Here is a 21,534-nt window from a genome sequence, read left to right as displayed (position 1 = left end):
GCGTAGAGTGTTTGAGACATTACTCCTATGAAGGGAAGTGGGCATGGTGACTGTTGTATTCAATCCCGAGCTAATTTCTGTGCTTCATCAACACTCTGATAGTCCACAGATTACAGAATGCCACCAGACGTGCATCGGAAACTACTACTGGTCTTCCAGGAACGATCAAAGCGTAGACTGTTTGAGACATTACTCCCGTGGAGGAAAGTGCGCATGGTGACTGTTGTATTCAATCCCGATGAAATTTCTGTGTTTAATCAACACTCTGATACTCCACAGATTACATAATGCCACCTGATGTGCATCGGAAACTACTACTGGTCTTCCAGGGAACGATCAAAGCGTAGACTGTTTGAGACATTACTCTCCTGGACTAAAGTGCGCATGGTGACTGTTGTATTCAATTCCGATTCAATTTCTGTGTTTCATCAACTCTCTGATTGTCCACAGATTACAGAATGCCTCCAGATGTGCATCGGAAACTACTACTGGTCTTCCAGGGAACGATCAAGGCGTAAACACTTTGAGACATTACTCCCATGGAGGGTAGTGCGCATGGTGACTGTTGTATTCAATCCCAATGCAATTTACGTGTTTCATCAGCACTCTCATAGTCCACAGATTACAGAATGCTTTCAGATGTGCATCGGAAACTACTACTGGTCTCCCTGGGAACGATCAAAGCGTAGACTGTTTGAGACATTATTCCCATGAAGGAATGTGCGCATTGTGACTGTTGTATTCAATACCGAGGCAATTTCTATGCTTCATCAACACTCTGATAGTCCACAGATTACAGAATGCCACCAGACGTGCATCGGAAACTACTACTGGTCTTCCAGGGAACGATCAAAGCGTAGACTGTTTCAGACATTACTCCCATGGAGGAAAGTGCGCATGGTGACGGTTGTATTCAATCCCGATGCAATTTCTGTGTTTCATCAACATTCTGATAGTCCACAGATTACAGAATGCCACCGGATGTGCATCGGAAACTACTACTGGTCTTCCAGGGAACGATCAAAGCGTAGGATGTTTGAGACTTTACCCCCATGGAGGAATCTGCTAATGGAGACTGTTGTATACAATCCCGATGCAATATCTGTGTTTCATGAACAGTCTGATAGTCCACAGATTACAGAAAGCATCCACATGTGCATCGGTAACTACTACTGGTCTTCCAGGTAACTATCAAAGCGTAGGCTGTTTGAGACATTGCTCCCATGGAGGAAACTGCGCATGGAGACTGTTGTATTCAATCCCAATGCAATTTCTGTGTTTCATCAACAATCTGATAGTCCACAGATTACAGAAAGCATCCAGATGTGCATCGGAAACTACTACTGGTCTTCCAGGGAACGATCAAAGCGTAGAGTCTTAAAGACATTACTCCCATGGAAGAAAGTGCGCATGGTGACTGTTGTATTCAATCCCGATGCAATTTCTGTGTTTCATCAACACTCTGATAGTCCACAGATTACAGAATGCCTCCAGATGTTCATCGGAAACTGCTACTGGTCTTCCAGGGAACGATCAAAGCGTAGACTGTTTGAGACATTACTCCCGTGGAGGAAAGTGCGCATGGTGACTGTTGTATTCAATCCCGGTGCAATTTCTGTGTTTCATCATCACTCTGATAGTCCACAAATTACGGAAAGCCTCCAGATGTGCATCGGAAACTACTACTGGTCTTCCAGGGAACGATCAAAGCGTAGACTGTTAGAGACATTACTCCCATGGAGGAAAGTGCGCAAGGTGACTGTTGTATTCAATCCCGATGCAATTTCTGTGTTTCATAATCACTCTGATAGTCTACAGATTACAGAATGCCACCGGATGTGCATCGGAAAATACTACTGGTCTTCCAGGGAACGATCAAAGCGTAGGATGTTTGAGACTTTACCCCCATGGAGGAATCTGCTAATGGAGACTGTTGTATACAATCCCGATGCAATATCTGTGTTTCATGAACAGTCTGATAGTCCACAGATTACAGAAAGCATCCAGATGTGCATCGGTAACTACTACTGGTCTTCCAGGTAACTATCAAAGCGTAGGCTGTAGAGTCATTACTCCCATGGAGGAAAATGCGCATGGTGACTGTTGTATTATATCCCGATGCAATATCTGTGTTTCATCAAGACTCTGATAGTCTACAGATTACACAATGCCACCAGATGTGCATCGGAAACTACTACTGGTCTTCTAGGGAACGATCAAAGCGTAGACTGTTTGAGACATTGCTCCCATGGAGGAAACTGCGCATGGAGACTGTTGTATTCAATCCCGATGCTATTTCTGTGTTTCATCAACACTCTGATAGTCTACAGATTACAGAATGCCACCAGATGTGCATCGGAAACTACTACTGGTCTTCCAGGAAACGATTAAAGCGTAGACTCTTTGAGACATTACTCCCGTGGAGGAAAGTGCGCATGGTGACAGTTGTATTCAATCCCGATGCAATTTCTGTGTTTCATCAACACTCTGATAGTCCACAGATTACAGAATGCCTCCAGATGTTCATCGGAAACTGCTACTGGTCTTCCAGGGAACGATCAAAGCGTAGACTGTTTGAGACATTACTTCCGTGGAGGAAAGTGCGCATGGTGACTGTTGTATTCAATCCCGGTGCAATTTCTGTGTTTCATCATCACTCTGATAGTCCACAAATTACGGAAAGCCTCCAGATGTGCATCGGAAACTACTACTTGTCTTCCAGGGAACGATCAAAGCGTAGACTGTTAGAGACATTACTCCCATAGAGGAAAGTGCGCAAGGTGACTGTTGTATTCAATCCCGATGCAATTTCTGTGTTTCATAATCACTCTGATAGTCCACAGATTACAGAATGCCACCAGATGTGCATCGGAAAATACTACTGGTCTTCCGGGGAACGATCAAAGCGTAGACGGTTTGAGACATTACTCCCGTGGAGGTAAGTGCGCATGGTGACTGTTGTATTCAATCCCGATGCAATTTCTGTGTTTCATCAACACTCTGATAGAGCACAGATTACAGAATGCCACCAGATGTGCATCGGAAACTACTACTGGTCTTCCAGGGAACGATAAATTCGGAGACTGTTTGAGACATTACTCCCGTGGAGGTAAGTGCGCATGGAGACTGTTGTAATGAATCCCGATGCAATTTCTGTGTTTCATCAACACTCTGATACTCCCCAGATTATAGAATGCCTGCAGATGTGCATCGGAAACTACTACTGGTCTTCCAGGGAACGATCAAATCGTAGACTGTTTGAGACATTACTCCCATGGAAGAAAGTGCGCATGGTGACTGTTGTATTCAATCCGGATGCAATTTCTGTGTTTCATCAATTCGCTGATAGTCCACATATTACAAAAAGCCTCGAGATGTGCATTGGAAACTACTACTGGTCTTCCAGGGAACGATCAAAGCGTAGAGTGTTTGAGACATTACTTCCATGAAGGAAAGTGAGCATGGTGACTGTTGTATTTTAATCCCGATGCAATTTCTGTGTTTCATCAACACTCTGACAGTATACAGATTACAGAATGCCTCCAGATGTGCATCGGAAACCACTACTGGTCTTCCAGTTAACGATCAAAGTGTAGTCTGTTTGAGACATTACAACCATGGACGAAAATGCGCATGGTGACAATTGTATTCAATCCCGATGCAATTTCTGTGTTTCATGAACAGTCTGATGGTCCACAGATTACACAATGGCACCAGATGTGCATCGGAAACTACTACTGGTCTTCCAGGGAATGATCAAAGCGTACACTGTTAGAGACATTACTCCTATGGAGGAAAGTGCGCATGGTGACTGATGTATTCAATCCCGATGCAATTTCTGTGTTTCATCAACACTCTGATAGTCCACAGATTACAGAATGCCTCCAGATGTTCATCGGTAACTACTACTGGTCTTCCAGGTTATGATCAAAGCGTAGATTGTTAGAGTCATTACTCCCATGGAGGAAGGTGCGCATGGTGACTGTTGTATTCAATCCCGATACAATTTCTGTGTTTCATCAACACTCTGATAGTCCACAGATTACAGAATGCCTCCAGATGTCCATCAGTAACTACAACTGGTCTTCCAGGGAACGATCAAAACATAGACTGTTTGAGACATTACTCCCATGGAGGAAAGTGCACATGGTGACTGTTGTAATCAATCCCGATGCAATTTCTGTGTTTCATCAACACTCTGATACTCCACAGATTACAGAATGCCGCCAAATGTGCATCGAAACTACTACTGGTCATCTAGGGAACGATCAAATAGTAGACTGTTTGAGACATTACTCCCATGGAAGAAAGTGCGCGTGGTGACTGTTGTATTCAATCCGGATGCAATTTCCGTGTTTCATCAACACTCTGATAGTCCACAGATTACAGAATGCCTGAGATATGCATCGGTAACTACTACTGGTCTTCGAGGGAACGATCAAAAGCGAAGACTGTTTGAGACATTACTCCCATGGAGGAAAGTGCGCATGGTGACTGTTGTATTGAATCCAGAGGCAAATTCTGTGTCTCAATCCACACTTTGAAGGTCCACAGATTACAGAAGGAATCCAGATGTGCATCGGAAACTACTACTGGTCTTCCAGGGAACGATCAAAGCGTAGTCTGTTTCAGAATTACAACCATGGAGGAAATTGCGCATGGTGACTGTTGTATACAATCCCGAGGCAATTTCTGTGTTTCATCAACACTCTGATAGTCCACAGATTACAGAATGACTCCAGATGTGCATCGGAAACTAACTGGTCATCCAGGGAACGATCAAAGCGTAGACGGTATGAGTCTTTATTCCCATGGAGGAAAGTGCGCATGGTGACTGTTGTATTCACTCCCGGTACAATTTCTGTGTTTCATCAACACTCTGATAGTCCACAGATTACAGAATGCCTCCAGATGTGCATCGGTAACTGCTACTGGTCTTCCAGGGAACGATCAAAGCGTAGACTGTTTCAGACATTGCTCCCATGGAGGAAAGTGCGCATGGTGACTGTTGTATTTAATCCCGAGGCAATTTCTGTGTTTTAATCCACACTTTGAAGGTCCACAGATTACAGAAGGAATCCAGATGTGCATCGGAAACTACTACCGGTCTTCCAGGGTAGGATCAAAGCGTAGACTGTTTGAGAATTACTCCATGGAGGAAAGTGCGCATGGTGACTGTTGTATTCAATCCCGATGCAATTTCTGTGTTTCATCAACACTCTGATAGTCCACCGATTACAGAATGCCACCAGATGTGCATCGGAAACTACTACTGGTCTTCCAGGGAACGATCAAAGCGTAGACTGTATGAGTCTTTATTCTCGTGGAGGAAAGTGCGCATGGTGACTGTTGTATCCGATCCCGATTCAATTTCTGTATTTCATCAACACTCTGATAGTCCACACATTACAGAATGCCACGAGATGTGCATCGGAAACTACTACTGGTCTTCCTGGGAACGATCAAAGCGTAGACTGTTTCAGACATTACTCCCATGGAGAAAATTGCGGATGGTGACTGTTGTATTCAATCCCGATGCAATTTCTGTGTTTCATCAACACTCTGATAGTCCACCGATTACAGAATGCCTCCAGATGTGCATCGGAAACTACTACTGGTCTTCCAGGGAACGATCAAAAGCGTAGACTGTTTCAGACATTACTCCCATGGAGGAAAGTGCGGATGGTGACTGTTGTATTCAATCCCGATGCAATTTCTGTGTTTCATCAACACTCTGATAGTCCACAGATTACAGAATGCCACCAGATGTGCATTGGAAACTACTACTGGTCTTCCAGGAAACGTACAAATCGTAGACTGCTTGAGACATACCTCCCGTGGAGGAAAGTGCGCATGGTGACTGTTGTAATCAATCCCGATACAATTTCTGTATTTCATCAACACTCTGATAGTCCACAGATTACAGAATGCCTCCAGATGTGCATCGGAAACTACTACTGGTCATCCAGGGAACGATCAAATCGTAAACCCTTTGAGACATTACTTCCATGGAGGAAAGTGCGCATGGTGACTGTTGTATTCAATCCCGATGCATTTTCTTTGTTTCATCAACACTCTGATAGTCCACAGATTACAGAATGCCACCAGATGTGCATCGGAAACTACTACCGGTCTTCCAGGGAACGATCAAAGCGTAGACTGTTTGAGATATTACTCCAGTGGAGGAAAGTGCGCAAGGTGACTGTTGTATTCAATCCCGATGCAATTTCTTTGTTTCATCAACACTCTGATAGTCCACATATTACAGAATGCCACGAGATATGCATCGGAAACTACTACTGGTCTTCCTGGGAACGATCAAAGCGTAGACTGTTTGAGATATTACTCCAGTGGAGGAAAGTGCGCAAGGTGACTGTTGTATTCAATCCCGACGCAATTTCTGTGTTTCATCAACACTCTGATAGTCCACCGTTTACAGAATGACTTCTGATGTGCATCGGTAACTACTACTGGTCTTCCAGGGAACGATCAAAGCGTAGACTGTTTGAGACATTACTCCCATGGAGGAAAGTGCGCATGGTGACTGTTGTATTGAATCCAGAGGCAATTTCTGTGTCTCAATCCACACTTTGAAGGTCCACAGATTACAGAAGGAATCCAGTTGTGCATCGGAAACTACTACTGGTCTTCCAGGGAACGATCAAAGCGTAGTCTGTTTCAGAATTACAACCATGGAGGAAACTGCGCATGGTGACTGTTGTATACAATCCCGATGCAATTTCTGTGTTTCATCAACACTCTGATAGTCCACAGATTACAGAATGACTCCAGATGTGCATCGGAAACTAACTGGTCATCCAGGGAACGATCAAAGCGTAGCCTGTTTGAGACATTACTCCCTTGGAGGAAAGTGTGCTTGGTGACTGTTGTATTGAATCCCGATGCAATTTCTGTGTTTCATCAACACTCTGATAGTCCACAGATTACAGATAGGCACCAGATGTGCATCGGAAACTACTACTGGTCTTCCAGGCAATGATCGAAGCGTAGACTCTTAGAGACATTACTCGCATGAAGGAAAGTACGCATTGTATCTGATGTATTCAATCCCGATGCAATTTCTGTGTTTCATCGACACTCTGATAGTCCACAGATTACAGAATGCCACCATATGTGCATGGGAAACTGCTACTGGTCTTCCAAGGAACGATCAAAGTGTAGACTGTTTAAAACATTACTCCCGTGGACGAAAGTGCGCATGGTGAATGTTGCATTAAATTCCGATTCAATTTCTGTGTTTCATCAACACTCTCATAGTCCACAGATTACAGAATGCCTCCAGATGTGAATCGGAAACCGCTACTGGTCTTCCAGGGAACAATCAATACGTAAACTCCTGGAGACATTACTCCCATGGAGGAAAGTGCGCATGGTAACTGTTGTATTCAATAACGATGCATTTTCTGTGTTTCATCAACACTCTGATAGTCCACAGAATACAGAATGGCACCAGATGTGCATCGCAAACTACTACTGGTCTTCCAGGGAACGATCAAAACGTAGACTGTTTGAGATATTACTCCCGATGAGGAAAGTGCACAAGGTGACTGTTGTATTCAATCCCGATGCAATTTCTTTGTTTCATCAATACTCTGAAAGTCCACATATTACAGAATGCCACGAGATATGCATCGGAAACTACTACTGGTCTTCCTGGGAACGATCAAAGGGTAGACTGTTTCAGACATTTCTCCCATACAGAAAATTGCGGATGGTGACTGTTGTATTCAATCCCTATGCAATTTCTGTGTTTCATCAACACTCTGATAGTCCACAGATTACAGAATGCCACCAGATGTGCATCGGAAACTACTACTAGTCTTCCAGGGAACGATCAAAGCGTAGACTGTTTGAGATATTACTCCCGTGGAGGAAAGTGCGCAAGGTGACTGTTCTATTCAATCCCGATGCAATTTCTTTGTTTCATCAACACTCTGATAGTCCACATATTACGGAATGCCACGAGATATGCATCGGAAACTACTACTGGTCTTCCTGGGAAAGATCAAAGCGTAGACTGTTTCAAACATTACTCCCATACAGAAAATTGCGGATCGTGATTGTTGTATTCAATCCCGATGCAATTTCTGTGTTTCATCAACACTCTGATAGTCCACAGATTACAGAATGTCTCCTGATGTGCATCGGTAACTACTACTGGTCTTCCAGGGAACGATCAAAGCGTAGACTGTTTGAGACATTACTCCCATGGAGGAAAGTGCGCATGGTGACTGTTGTATTGAATCCAGAGGCAATTTCTGTGTCTCAATCCACACTTTGAAGGTCCACAGATTACAGAAGGAATCCAGATGTGCATCGGAAACTACTACTGGTCTTCCAGGAAACGATCAAAGCGTAGTCTGTTTGAGAATTACACCCATGGAGGAAACTGCGCATGGTAACTGTTGTATTCAATCCCGATGCAATTTCTGTGTTTCATCAACACTCTGATAGTCCACAGATTACAGAATGCCTCCAGATGTGCATCGGAAACTAACTGGTCTTCCAGGGAATGATCAGAGCGTAGCCTGTTTGAGACATTACTCCCTTGGAGGAAAGTGTTCATGGTGACTGTTGTATTCAATCCCGATGCAATTTTTGTGCTTCATCAACACTCTGATAGTCCACAGATTACAGAATGGCACCAGATGTGCATCGGAAACTACTACTGGTCTTCCAGGGAATGATCGAAGCGTAGACTCTTAGAGACATTACTCCCATGGAGGAAAGTGCGCATTGTATCTGATGTATTCAATCCCGATGCAATTTCTGTGTTTCATCAACACTCTGATAGTCCACAGATTACAGAACGCCTCCAGATGTGCATCGGTAACTGCTACTGGTCTTCCAGGGAACGATCAAAGCGTAGACTGTTTGAGACATTGCTCCCATGGAGGAAAGTGCGCATGGTGACGGTTGTATTCAATCCCGATGCAATTTCTGTGTTTCATCAACATTCTGATAGTCCACAGATTACAGAATGCCACCGGATGTGCATCGGAAACTACTACTGGTCTTCCAGGGAACGATCAAAGCGTAGGATGTTTGAGACTTTACCCCCATGGAGGAATCTGCTAATGGAGACTGTTGTATACAATCCCGATGCAATATCTGTGTTTCATGAACAGTCTGATAGTCCACAGATTACAGAAAGCATCCACATGTGCATCGGTAACTACTACTGGTCTTCCAGGTAACTATCAAAGCGTAGGCTGTTTGAGACATTGCTCCCATGGAGGAAACTGCGCATGGAGACTGTTGTATTCAATCCCAATGCAATTTCTGTGTTTCATCAACAATCTGATAGTCCACAGATTACAGAAAGCATCCAGATGTGCATCGGAAACTACTACTGGTCTTCCAGGGAACGATCAAAGCGTAGAGTCTTAAAGACATTACTCCCATGGAAGAAAGTGCGCATGGTGACTGTTGTATTCAATCCCGATGCAATTTCTGTGTTTCATCAACACTCTGATAGTCCACAGATTACAGAATGCCTCCAGATGTTCATCGGAAACTGCTACTGGTCTTCCAGGGAACGATCAAAGCGTAGACTGTTTGAGACATTACTCCCGTGGAGGAAAGTGCGCATGGTGACTGTTGTATTCAATCCCGGTGCAATTTCTGTGTTTCATCATCACTCTGATAGTCCACAAATTACGGAAAGCCTCCAGATGTGCATCGGAAACTACTACTGGTCTTCCAGGGAAGGATCAAAGCGTAGACTGTTAGAGACATTACTCCCATGGAGGAAAGTGCGCAAGGTGACTGTTGTATTCAATCCCGATGCAATTTCTGTGTTTCATAATCACTCTGATAGTCTACAGATTACAGAATGCCACCGGATGTGCATCGGAAAATACTACTGGTCTTCCAGGGAACGATCAAAGCGTAGGATGTTTGAGACTTTACCCCCATGGAGGAATCTGCTAATGGAGACTGTTGTATACAATCCCGATGCAATATCTGTGTTTCATGAACAGTCTGATAGTCCACAGATTACAGAAAGCATCCAGATGTGCATCGGTAACTACTACTGGTCTTCCAGGTAACTATCAAAGCGTAGGCTGTAGAGTCATTACTCCCATGGAGGAAAATGCGCATGGTGACTGTTGTATTATATCCCGATGCAATATCTGTGTTTCATCAAGACTCTGATAGTCTACAGATTACACAATGCCACCAGATGTGCATCGGAAACTACTACTGGTCTTCTAGGGAACGATCAAAGCGTAGACTGTTTGAGACATTGCTCCCATGGAGGAAACTGCGCATGGAGACTGTTGTATTCAATCCCGATGCAATTTCTGTGTTTCATCAACACTCTGATAGTCTACAGATTACAGAATGCCACCAGATGTGCATCGGAAACTACTACTGGTCTTCCAGGAAACGATTAAAGCGTAGACTCTTTGAGACATTACTCCCGTGGAGGAAAGTGCGCATGGTGACAGTTGTATTCAATCCCGATGCAATTTCTGTGTTTCATCAACACTCTGATAGTCCACAGATTACAGAATGCCTCCAGATGTTCATCGGAAACTGCTACTGGTCTTCCAGGGAACGATCAAAGCGTAGACTGTTTGAGACATTACTTCCGTGGAGGAAAGTGCGCATGGTGACTGTTGTATTCAATCCCGGTGCAATTTCTGTGTTTCATCATCACTCTGATAGTCCACAAATTACGGAAAGCCTCCAGATGTGCATCGGAAACTACTACTGGTCTTCCAGGGAACGATCAAAGCGTAGACTGTTAGAGACATTACTCCCATAGAGGAAAGTGCGCAAGGTGACTGTTGTATTCAATCCCGATGCAATTTCTGTGTTTCATAATCACTCTGATAGTCCACAGATTACAGAATGCCACCAGATGTGCATCGGAAAATACTACTGGTCTTCCGGGGAACGATCAAAGCGTAGACGGTTTGAGACATTACTCCCGTGGAGGTAAGTGCGCATGGTGACTGTTGTATTCAATCCCGATGCAATTTCTGTGTTTCATCAACACTCTGATAGAGCACAGATTACAGAATGCCACCAGATGTGCATCGGAAACTACTACTGGTCTTCCAGGGAACGATAAATTCGGAGACTGTTTGAGACATTACTCCCGTGGAGGTAAGTGCGCATGGAGACTGTTGTAATGAATCCCGATGCAATTTCTGTGTTTCATCAACACTCTGATACTCCCCAGATTATAGAATGCCTGCAGATGTGCATCGGAAACTACTACTGGTCTTCCAGGGAACGATCAAATCGTAGACTGTTTGAGACATTACTCCCATGGAAGAAAGTGCGCATGGTGACTGTTGTATTCAATCCGGATGCAATTTCTGTGTTTCATCAATTCGCTGATAGTCCACATATTACAAAAAGCCTCGAGATGTGCATTGGAAACTACTACTGGTCTTCCAGGGAACGATCAAAGCGTAGAGTGTTTGAGACATTACTTCCATGAAGGAAAGTGAGCATGGTGACTGTTGTATTTTAATCCCGATGCAATTTCTGTGTTTCATCAACACTCTGACAGTATACAGATTACAGAATGCCTCCAGATGTGCATCGGAAACCACTACTGGTCTTCCAGTTAACGATCAAAGTGTAGTCTGTTTGAGACATTACAACCATGGACGAAAATGCGCATGGTGACAATTGTATTCAATCCCGATGCAATTTCTGTGTTTCATGAACAGTCTGATGGTCCACAGATTACACAATGGCACCAGATGTGCATCGGAAACTACTACTGGTCTTCCAGGGAATGATCAAAGCGTACACTGTTAGAGACATTACTCCTATGGAGGAAAGTGCGCATGGTGACTGATGTATTCAATCCCGATGCAATTTCTGTGTTTCATCAACACTCTGATAGTCCACAGATTACAGAATGCCTCCAGATGTTCATCGGTAACTACTACTGGTCTTCCAGGTTATGATCAAAGCGTAGATTGTTAGAGTCATTACTCCCATGGAGGAAGGTGCGCATGGTGACTGTTGTATTCAATCCCGATACAATTTCTGTGTTTCATCAACACTCTGATAGTCCACAGATTACAGAATGCCTCCAGATGTCCATCAGTAACTACAACTGGTCTTCCAGGGAACGATCAAAACATAGACTGTTTGAGACATTACTCCCATGGAGGAAAGTGCACATGGTGACTGTTGTAATCAATCCCGATGCAATTTCTGTGTTTCATCAACACTCTGATACTCCACAGATTACAGAATGCCGCCAAATGTGCATCGAAACTACTACTGGTCATCTAGGGAACGATCAAATAGTAGACTGTTTGAGACATTACTCCCATGGAAGAAAGTGCGCGTGGTGACTGTTGTATTCAATCCGGATGCAATTTCCGTGTTTCATCAACACTCTGATAGTCCACAGATTACAGAATGCCTCCAGATGTGCATCAGAAACTACTACTGGTCATCCAGGGAACGATCAAAGCGTAGAGTGTTTGAGACATTACTTTCATGAAGGAAAGTGAGCATGGTGACTGTTGTATTCAATCCCGATGCAATTTCTGTGTTTCATCAACACTCTGATAGTCCACAGATTACAGAATGCCTCCAGATGTGTATCGGAAACCACTACTGGTCCTCCAGGGAACGATCGAAGCGTAGACTGTTTGAGACATTACTCCCATGGATGAAAATGCGCATGGTGACCGTTGTATTCAATCCCGATGCAATTTCTGTGTTTCATCAACACTCTGATAGTCAACAGATTACGAAAAGCCTCCAGATGTGCATCGGAAAGTACTACTGGTCTTCCAGTGAACGATCAAAGAGTAGACTGTTTGAGAAATTATTCATATGGAGGAAAGTGCGCATTGTATCTGATGTATTCAATCCCGATGCAATTTCTGTGTTTCATCAACACTCTCATAGTCCACAGATTACAGAATGCCTGAGATATGCATCGGTAACTACTACTGGTCTTCGAGGGAACGATCAATAGCGAAGACTGTTTGAGACATTACTCCCATGGAGGAAAGTGCGCATGGTGACTGTTGTATTGAATCCAGAGGCAAATTCTGTGTCTCAATCCACACTTTGAAGGTCCACAGATTACAGAAGGAATCCAGATGTGCATCGGAAACTACTACTGGTCTTCCAGGGAACGATCAAAGCGTAGTCTGTTTCAGAATTACAACCATGGAGGAAATTGCGCATGGTGACTGTTGTATACAATCCCGAGGCAATTTCTGTGTTTCATCAACACTCTGATAGTCCACAGATTACAGAATGACTCCAGATGTGCATCGGAAACTAACTGGTCATCCAGGGAACGATCAAAGCGTAGACGGTATGAGTCTTTATTCCCATGGAGGAAAGTGCGCATGGTGACTGTTGTATTCACTCCCGGTACAATTTCTGTGTTTCATCAACACTCTGATAGTCCACAGATTACAGAATGCCTCCAGATGTGCATCGGTAACTGCTACTGGTCTTCCAGGGAACGATCAAAGCGTAGACTGTTTCAGACATTGCTCCCATGGAGGAAAGTGCGCATGGTGACTGTTGTATTTAATCCCGAGGCAATTTCTGTGTTTTAATCCACACTTTGAAGGTCCACAGATTACAGAAGGAATCCAGATGTGCATCGGAAACTACTACCGGTCTTCCAGGGTAGGATCAAAGCGTAGACTGTTTGAGAATTACTCCATGGAGGAAAGTGCGCATGGTGACTGTTGTATTCAATCCCGATGCAATTTCTGTGTTTCATCAACACTCTGATAGTCCACCGATTACAGAATGCCACCAGATGTGCATCGGAAACTACTACTGGTCTTCCAGGGAACGATCAAAGCGTAGACTGTATGAGTCTTTATTCTCGTGGAGGAAAGTGCGCATGGTGACTGTTGTATCCGATCCCGATTCAATTTCTGTATTTCATCAACACTCTGATAGTCCACACATTACAGAATGCCTCCAGATGTGCATCGGAAACTACTACTGGTCTTCCTGGGAACGATCAAAGCGTAGACTGTTTCAGACATTACTCCCATGGAGAAAATTGCGGATGGTGACTGTTGTATTCAATCCCGATGCAATTTCTGTGTTTCATCAACACTCTGATAGTCCACCGATTACAGAATGCCTCCAGATGTGCATCGGAAACTACTACTGGTCTTCCAGGGAACGATCAAAAGCGTAGACTGTTTCAGACATTACTCCCATGGAGGAAAGTGCGGATGGTGACTGTTGTATTCAATCCCGATGCAATTTCTGTGTTTCATCAACACTCTGATAGTCCACAGATTACAGAATGCCACCAGATGTGCATTGGAAACTACTACTGGTCTTCCAGGAAACGTACAAATCGTAGACTGCTTGAGACATACCTCCCGTGGAGGAAAGTGCGCATGGTGACTGTTGTAATCAATCCCGATACAATTTCTGTGTTTCATCAACACTCTGATAGTCCACAGATTACAGAATGCCTCCAGATGTGCATCGGAAACTACTACTGGTCATCCAGGGAACGATCAAATCGTAAACCCTTTGAGACATTACTTCCATGGAGGAAAGTGCGCATGGTGACTGTTGTATTCAATCCCGATGCATTTTCTTTGTTTCATCAACACTCTGATAGTCCACAGATTACAGAATGCCACCAGATGTGCATCGGAAACTACTACCGGTCTTCCAGGGAACGATCAAAGCGTAGACTGTTTGAGATATTACTCCAGTGGAGGAAAGTGCGCAAGGTGACTGTTGTATTCAATCCCGATGCAATTTCTTTGTTTCATCAACACTCTGATAGTCCACATATTACAGAATGCCACGAGATATGCATCGGAAACTACTACTGGTCTTCCTGGGAACGATCAAAGCGTAGACTGTTTGAGATATTACTCCAGTGGAGGAAAGTGCGCAAGGTGACTGTTGTATTCAATCCCGACGCAATTTCTGTGTTTCATCAACACTCTGATAGTCCACCGTTTACAGAATGACTTCTGATGTGCATCGGTAACTACTACTGGTCTTCCAGGGAACGATCAAAGCGTAGACTGTTTGAGACATTACTCCCATGGAGGAAAGTGCGCATGGTGACTGTTGTATTGAATCCAGAGGCAATTTCTGTGTCTCAATCCACACTTTGAAGGTCCACAGATTACAGAAGGAATCCAGTTGTGCATCGGAAACTACTACTGGTCTTCCAGGGAACGATCAAAGCGTAGTCTGTTTCAGAATTACAACCATGGAGGAAACTGCGCATGGTGACTGTTGTATACAATCCCGATGCAATTTCTGTGTTTCATCAACACTCTGATAGTCCACAGATTACAGAATGACTCCAGTTGTGCATCGGAAACTAACTGGTCATCCAGGGAACGATCAAAGCGTAGCCTGTTTGAGACATTACTCCCTTGGAGGAAAGTGTGCTTGGTGACTGTTGTATTGAATCCCGATGCAATTTCTGTGTTTCATCAACACTCTGATAGTCCACAGATTACAGATAGGCACCAGATGTGCATCGGAAACTACTACTGGTCTTCCAGGCAATGATCGAAGCGTAGACTCTTAGAGACATTACTCGCATGAAGGAAAGTACGCATTGTATCTGATGTATTCAATCCCGATGCAATTTCTGTGTTTCATCGACACTCTGATAGTCCACAGATTACAGAATGCCACCATATGTGCATGGGAAACTGCTACTGGTCTTCCAAGGAACGATCAAAGTGTAGACTGTTTGAGACATTACTCCCGTGGACGAAAGTGCGCATGGTGAATGTTGCATTAAATTCCGATTCAATTTCTGTGTTTCATCAACACTCTCATAGTCCACAGATTACAGAATGCCTCCAGATGTGAATCGGAAACCGCTACTGGTCTTCCAGGGAACAATCAATACGTAAACTCCTGGAGACATTACTCCCATGGAGGAAAGTGCGCATGGTAACTGTTGTATTCAATAACGATGCATTTTCTGTGTTTCATCAACACTCTGATAGTCCACAGAATACAGAATGGCACCAGATGTGCATCGCAAACTACTACTGGTCTTCCAGGGAACGATCAAAACGTAGACTGTTTGAGATATTACTCCCGATGAGGAAAGTGCACAAGGTGACTGTTGTATTCAATCCCGATGCAATTTCTTTGTTTCATCAATACTCTGAAAGTCCACATATTACAGAATGCCACGAGATATGCATCGGAAACTACTACTGGTCTTCCTGGGAACGATCAAAGGGTAGACTGTTTCAGACATTTCTCCCATACAGAAAATTGCGGATGGTGACTGTTGTATTCAATCCCTATGCAATTTCTGTGTTTCATCAACACTCTGATAGTCCACAGATTACAGAATGCCACCAGATGTGCATCGGAAACTACTACTAGTCTTCCAGGGAACGATCAAAGCGTAGACTGTTTGAGATATTACTCCCGTGGAGGAAAGTGCGCAAGGTGACTGTTCTATTCAATCCCGATGCAATTTCTTTGTTTCATCAACACTCTGATAGTCCACATATTACGGAATGCCACGAGATATGCATCGGAAACTACTACTGGTCTTCCTGGGAAAGATCAAAGCGTAGACTTTTTCAAACATTACTCCCATACAGAAAATTGCGGATCGTGATTGTTGTATTCAATCCCGATGCAATTTCTGTGTTTCATCAACACTCTGATAGTCCACAGATTACAGAATGTCTCCTGATGTGCATCGGTAACTACTACTGGTCTTCCAGGGAACGATCAAAGCGTAGACTGTTTGAGACATTACTCCCATGGAGGAAAGTGCGCATGGTGACTGTTGTATTGAATCCAGAGGCAATTTCTGTGTCTCAATCCACACTTTGAAGGTCCACAGATTACAGAAGGAATCCAGATGTGCATCGGAAACTACTACTGGTCTTCCAGGAAACGATCAAAGCGTAGTCTGTTTGAGAATTACACCCATGGAGGAAACTGCGCATGGTAACTGTTGTATTCAATCCCGATGCAATTTCTGTGTTTCATCAACACTCTGATAGTCCACAGATTACAGAATGCCTCCAGATGTGCATCGGAAACTAACTGGTCTTCCAGGGAATGATCAGAGCGTAGCCTGTTTGAGACATTACTCCCTTGGAGGAAAGTGTTCATGGTGACTGTTGTATTCAATCCCGATGCAATTTTTGTGCTTCATCAACACTCTGATAGTCCACAGATTACAGAATGGCACCAGATGTGCATCGGAAACTACTACTGGTCTTCCAGGGAATGATCGAAGCGTAGACTCTTAGAGACATTACTCCCATGGAGGAAAGTGCGCATTGTATCTGATGTATTCAATCCCGATGCAATTTCTGTGTTTCATCAACACTCTGATAGTCCACAGATTACAGAACGCCTCCAGATGTGCATCGGTAACTGCTACTGGTCTTCCAGGGAACGATCAAAGCGTAGACTGTTTGAGACATTGCTCCCATGGAGGAAAGTGCGCATGGTGACTGTTGTATTTAATCCCGAGGCAATTTCTGTGTTTTAATCCACACTTTGAAGGTCCACAGATTACAGAAGGAATCCAGATGTGCATCGGAAACTATTACTGGTCTTCCAGGGTACGATCAAAGCGTAGACTGTTTGAGAATTACTCCATGGAGGAAAGTGCGCATGGTGACTGTTGTATTCAATCCCGATGCAATTTCTGTGTTTCATCAACACTCTGATAGTCCACCGATTACAGAATGCCACCAGATGTGCATCGGAAACTACTACTGGTCTTCCAGGGAACGATCAAAGCGTAGACTGTATGAGTCTTTATTCCCGTGGAGGAAAGTGCGCATGGTGACTGATGTATCCAATCCCGATGCAATTTCTTTGTTTTATCAACACTCTGATAGTCCACACATTACAGAATGCCACGAGATGTGCATCGGAAACTACTACTGGTCTTCCTGGGAACGATCAAAGCGTAGACTGTTTCAGACATTACTCCCATGGAGAAAATTGCGGATGGTGACTGTTGTATTCAATCCCGATGCAATTTCTGTGTTTCATCAACACTCTGATAGTCCACCGATTACAGAATGCCACCAGATGTGCATCGGAAACTACTACTGGTCTTCCAGGGAACGATCAAAAGCGTAGACTGTTTCAGACATTACTCCCATGGAGGAAAGTGCGGATGGTGACTGTTGTATTCAATCCCGATGCAATTTCTGTGTTTCATCAACACTCTGATAGTCCACAGATTACAGAATGCCACCAGATGTGCATTGGAAACTACTACTGGTCTTCCAGGGAACGTACAAATCGTAGACTGCTCTAGACATACCTCCCGTGGAGGAAAGTGCGCATGGTGACTGTTGTAATCAATCCCGATTCAATTTCTGTATTTCATCAACACTCTGATAGTCCACAGATTACAGAATGCCTCCAGATGTGCATCGGAAACTACTACTGGTCATCCAGGGAACGATCAAATCGTAAACCCTTTGAGACATTACTCCCATTTAGGAAAGTGCGCATGGTGACTGTTGTATTCAATCCCGATGCATTTTCTTTGTTTCATCAACACTCTGATAGTCCACAGATTACGGAATGCCACCAGATGTGCATCGGAAACTACTACTGGTCTTCCAGGGAACGATCAAAGCGTAGACTGTTTGAGATATTACTCCAGTGGAGGAAAGTGCGCAAGGTGACTGTTGTATTCAATCCCGATGCAATTTCTTTGTTTCATCAACACTCTGATAGTCCACATATTACAGAATGCCACGAGATATGCATCGGAAACTACTACTGGTCTTCCTGGGAACGATCAAAGCGTAGACTGTTTCAGACATTACTCCCATACAGAAAATTGCGGATGGTGACTGTGGTATTCAATCCCGATGCAATTTCTGTGTTTCATCAACACTCTGATAGTCCACCGTTTACAGAATGCCTTCTGATGTGCATCGGTAACTACTACTGGTCTTCCAGGGAACGATCAAAGCGTAGTCTGTTTGAGAATTACAACCATGGAGGAAAGTGCGCATGGTGACTGTTGTATTCAATCCCGATGCAATTTCTGTGTTTCATCAACACTCTGATAGTCCACCGATTACAGAATGCCACCAGATGTGCATCGGAAACTACTACTGGTCTTCCAGGGAACGATCAAAGCGTAGACTGTATGAGTCTTTATTCCCGTGGAGGAAAGTGCGCATGGTGACTGTTGTATCCAATCCCGATGCAATTTCTTTGTTTTATCAACACTCTGATAGTCCACATATTACAGAATGCCACGGGATGTGCATCGGAAACTACTACTGGTCTTCCTGGGAACGATCAAAGCGTAGACTGTTTCAGACATTACTCCCATGGAGAAAATTGCGGATGGTGACTGTTGTATTCAATCCCGATGCAATTTCTGTGTTTCATCAACACTCTGATAGTCCACCGATTACAGAATGCCACCAGATGTGCATCGGAAACTACTACTGGTCTTCCAGGGAACGATCAAAAGCGTAGACTGTTTCAGACATTACTCCCATGGAGGAAAGTGCGGATGGTGACTGTTGTATTCAATCCCGATGCAATTTCTGTGTTTCATCAACACTCTGATAGTCCACAGATTACAGAATGACTCCAGATGTGCATCGGAAACTAACTGGTCATCCAGGGAACGATCAAAGCGTAGCCTGTTTGAGACATTACTCCCTTGGTGGAAAGTGTGCTTGGTGACTGTTGTATTGAATCCCGATGCAATTTTTGTGTTTCATCAACGCTCTGATAGTCCACAGATTACAGAATGCCTCCAGATGTGCATCGGAAACCGCTACTGGTCTTCCAGGGAATGATCGAAGCGTAGACTCTTAGAGACATTAATCCCATGGAGGAAAGTACGCATTGTATCTGATGTATTCAATCCCGATGCAATTTCTGTGTTTCATCGACACTCTGATAGTCCACAGATTACAGAATGCCACCATATGTGCATGGGAAACTGCTACTGGTCTTCCAAGGAACGATCAAAATGTAGACTGTTTGAGACATTACTCCCGTGGACGAAAGTGCGCATGGTGAATGTTGCATTAAATTCCGATTCAATTTCTGTGTTTCATCAACACTCTGATAGTCCACAGATTACAGAATGCCTCCAGGTTTGCATCGGAAACCGCTACTGGTCTTCCAGGGAACGATCAATACGTAAACTCCTTGAGACATTACTCCCATGGAGGAAAGTGCGCATGGTGACTGTTGTATTCAATAACGATGCATCTTCTGTGTTTCATCAACACTCTGATAGTCCACAGATTACAGAATGCCACCAGATGTGCATCGCAAACTACTACTGGTCTTCCAGGGAACGATCAAAGCGTAGACTGTTTGAGATATTACTCCCGTGGAGGAAAGTGCGCAAGGTGACTGTTGTATTCAATCCCGATGCAATTTCTTTGTTTCATCAACACTCTGATAGTCCACATATTACAGAATGCCACGAGATATGCATCGGAAACTACTACTGGTCTTCCTGGGAACGATCAAAGCGTAGACTGTTTCAGACATTTCTCCCATACAGAAAATTGCGGATGGTGACTGTTGTATTCAATCCTAATGCAATTTCTGTGTTTCATCAACACTCTGATAGTCCACAGATTACAGAATGCCTCCTGATGTGCATCGGTAACTACTACTGGTCTTCCAGGGAACGATCAACGCATAGACTGATTAAGACATTACTCCCATGGAGGGAAGTGCGCATGGCGACTGTTATATTCAATCCCGAGGCAATTTCTGTGTTTCAATCCACACTTTTAAGGTCCACAGATTACAGAAGGAATAAAGATGTGCATCGGAAACTACTACTGGTCTTGCAGGGAACGATCAAAGCGTAGACTGGTTGAGAATAACTCCCACGGAGGAAAGTGCGCATGGTGACTGTTGTATTCAATCCCGATTCAATTTCTGTGTTTCATCAACACTCTGATACTCCACAGATTACAGAATGCCTCCAGATGAGCATCGGAAACTTCTACTGGTCTTCCAGGGAACGATCAAATCGTAAACCCTTTGAGACATTACTCCCATGGAGGAAAGTGCGCATGGTGACTGTTGTATTCAATCCCGATGCATTTTCTTTGTTTCATCAACACTCTGATAGTCCACAGATTACAGAATGCCACCAGATGTGCATCGGAAACTACTACTAGTCTTCAGGGAACGATCAAAGCGTAGACTGTTTGAGATATTACTCCCGTGGAGGAAAGTGCGCAAGGTGACTGTTGTATTCAATCCCGATGCAATTTCTTTGTTTCATCAACACTCTGATAGTCCACATATTACGGAATGCCACGAGATATGCATCGGAAACAACTACTGGTCTTCCTGGGAACGATCAAAGCGTAGACTGTTTCAAACATTACTCCCATACAGAAAATTGCGGATCGTGATTGTTGTATTCAATACCGATGCAATTTCTGTGTTTCATCAACACTCTGATAGTCCACAGATTACAGAATGCCTCCTGATGTGCATCGGTAACTACTACTGGTCTTCCAGGGAACGATCAAAGCGTAG

The sequence above is a fragment of the Schistocerca gregaria genome, unplaced genomic scaffold, assembly GCF_023897955.1.
Source record: "Schistocerca gregaria isolate iqSchGreg1 unplaced genomic scaffold, iqSchGreg1.2 ptg000515l, whole genome shotgun sequence".
Taxonomy (NCBI): domain Eukaryota; kingdom Metazoa; phylum Arthropoda; class Insecta; order Orthoptera; family Acrididae; genus Schistocerca; species Schistocerca gregaria.
This window is presented reverse-complemented; position numbering follows the sequence as displayed.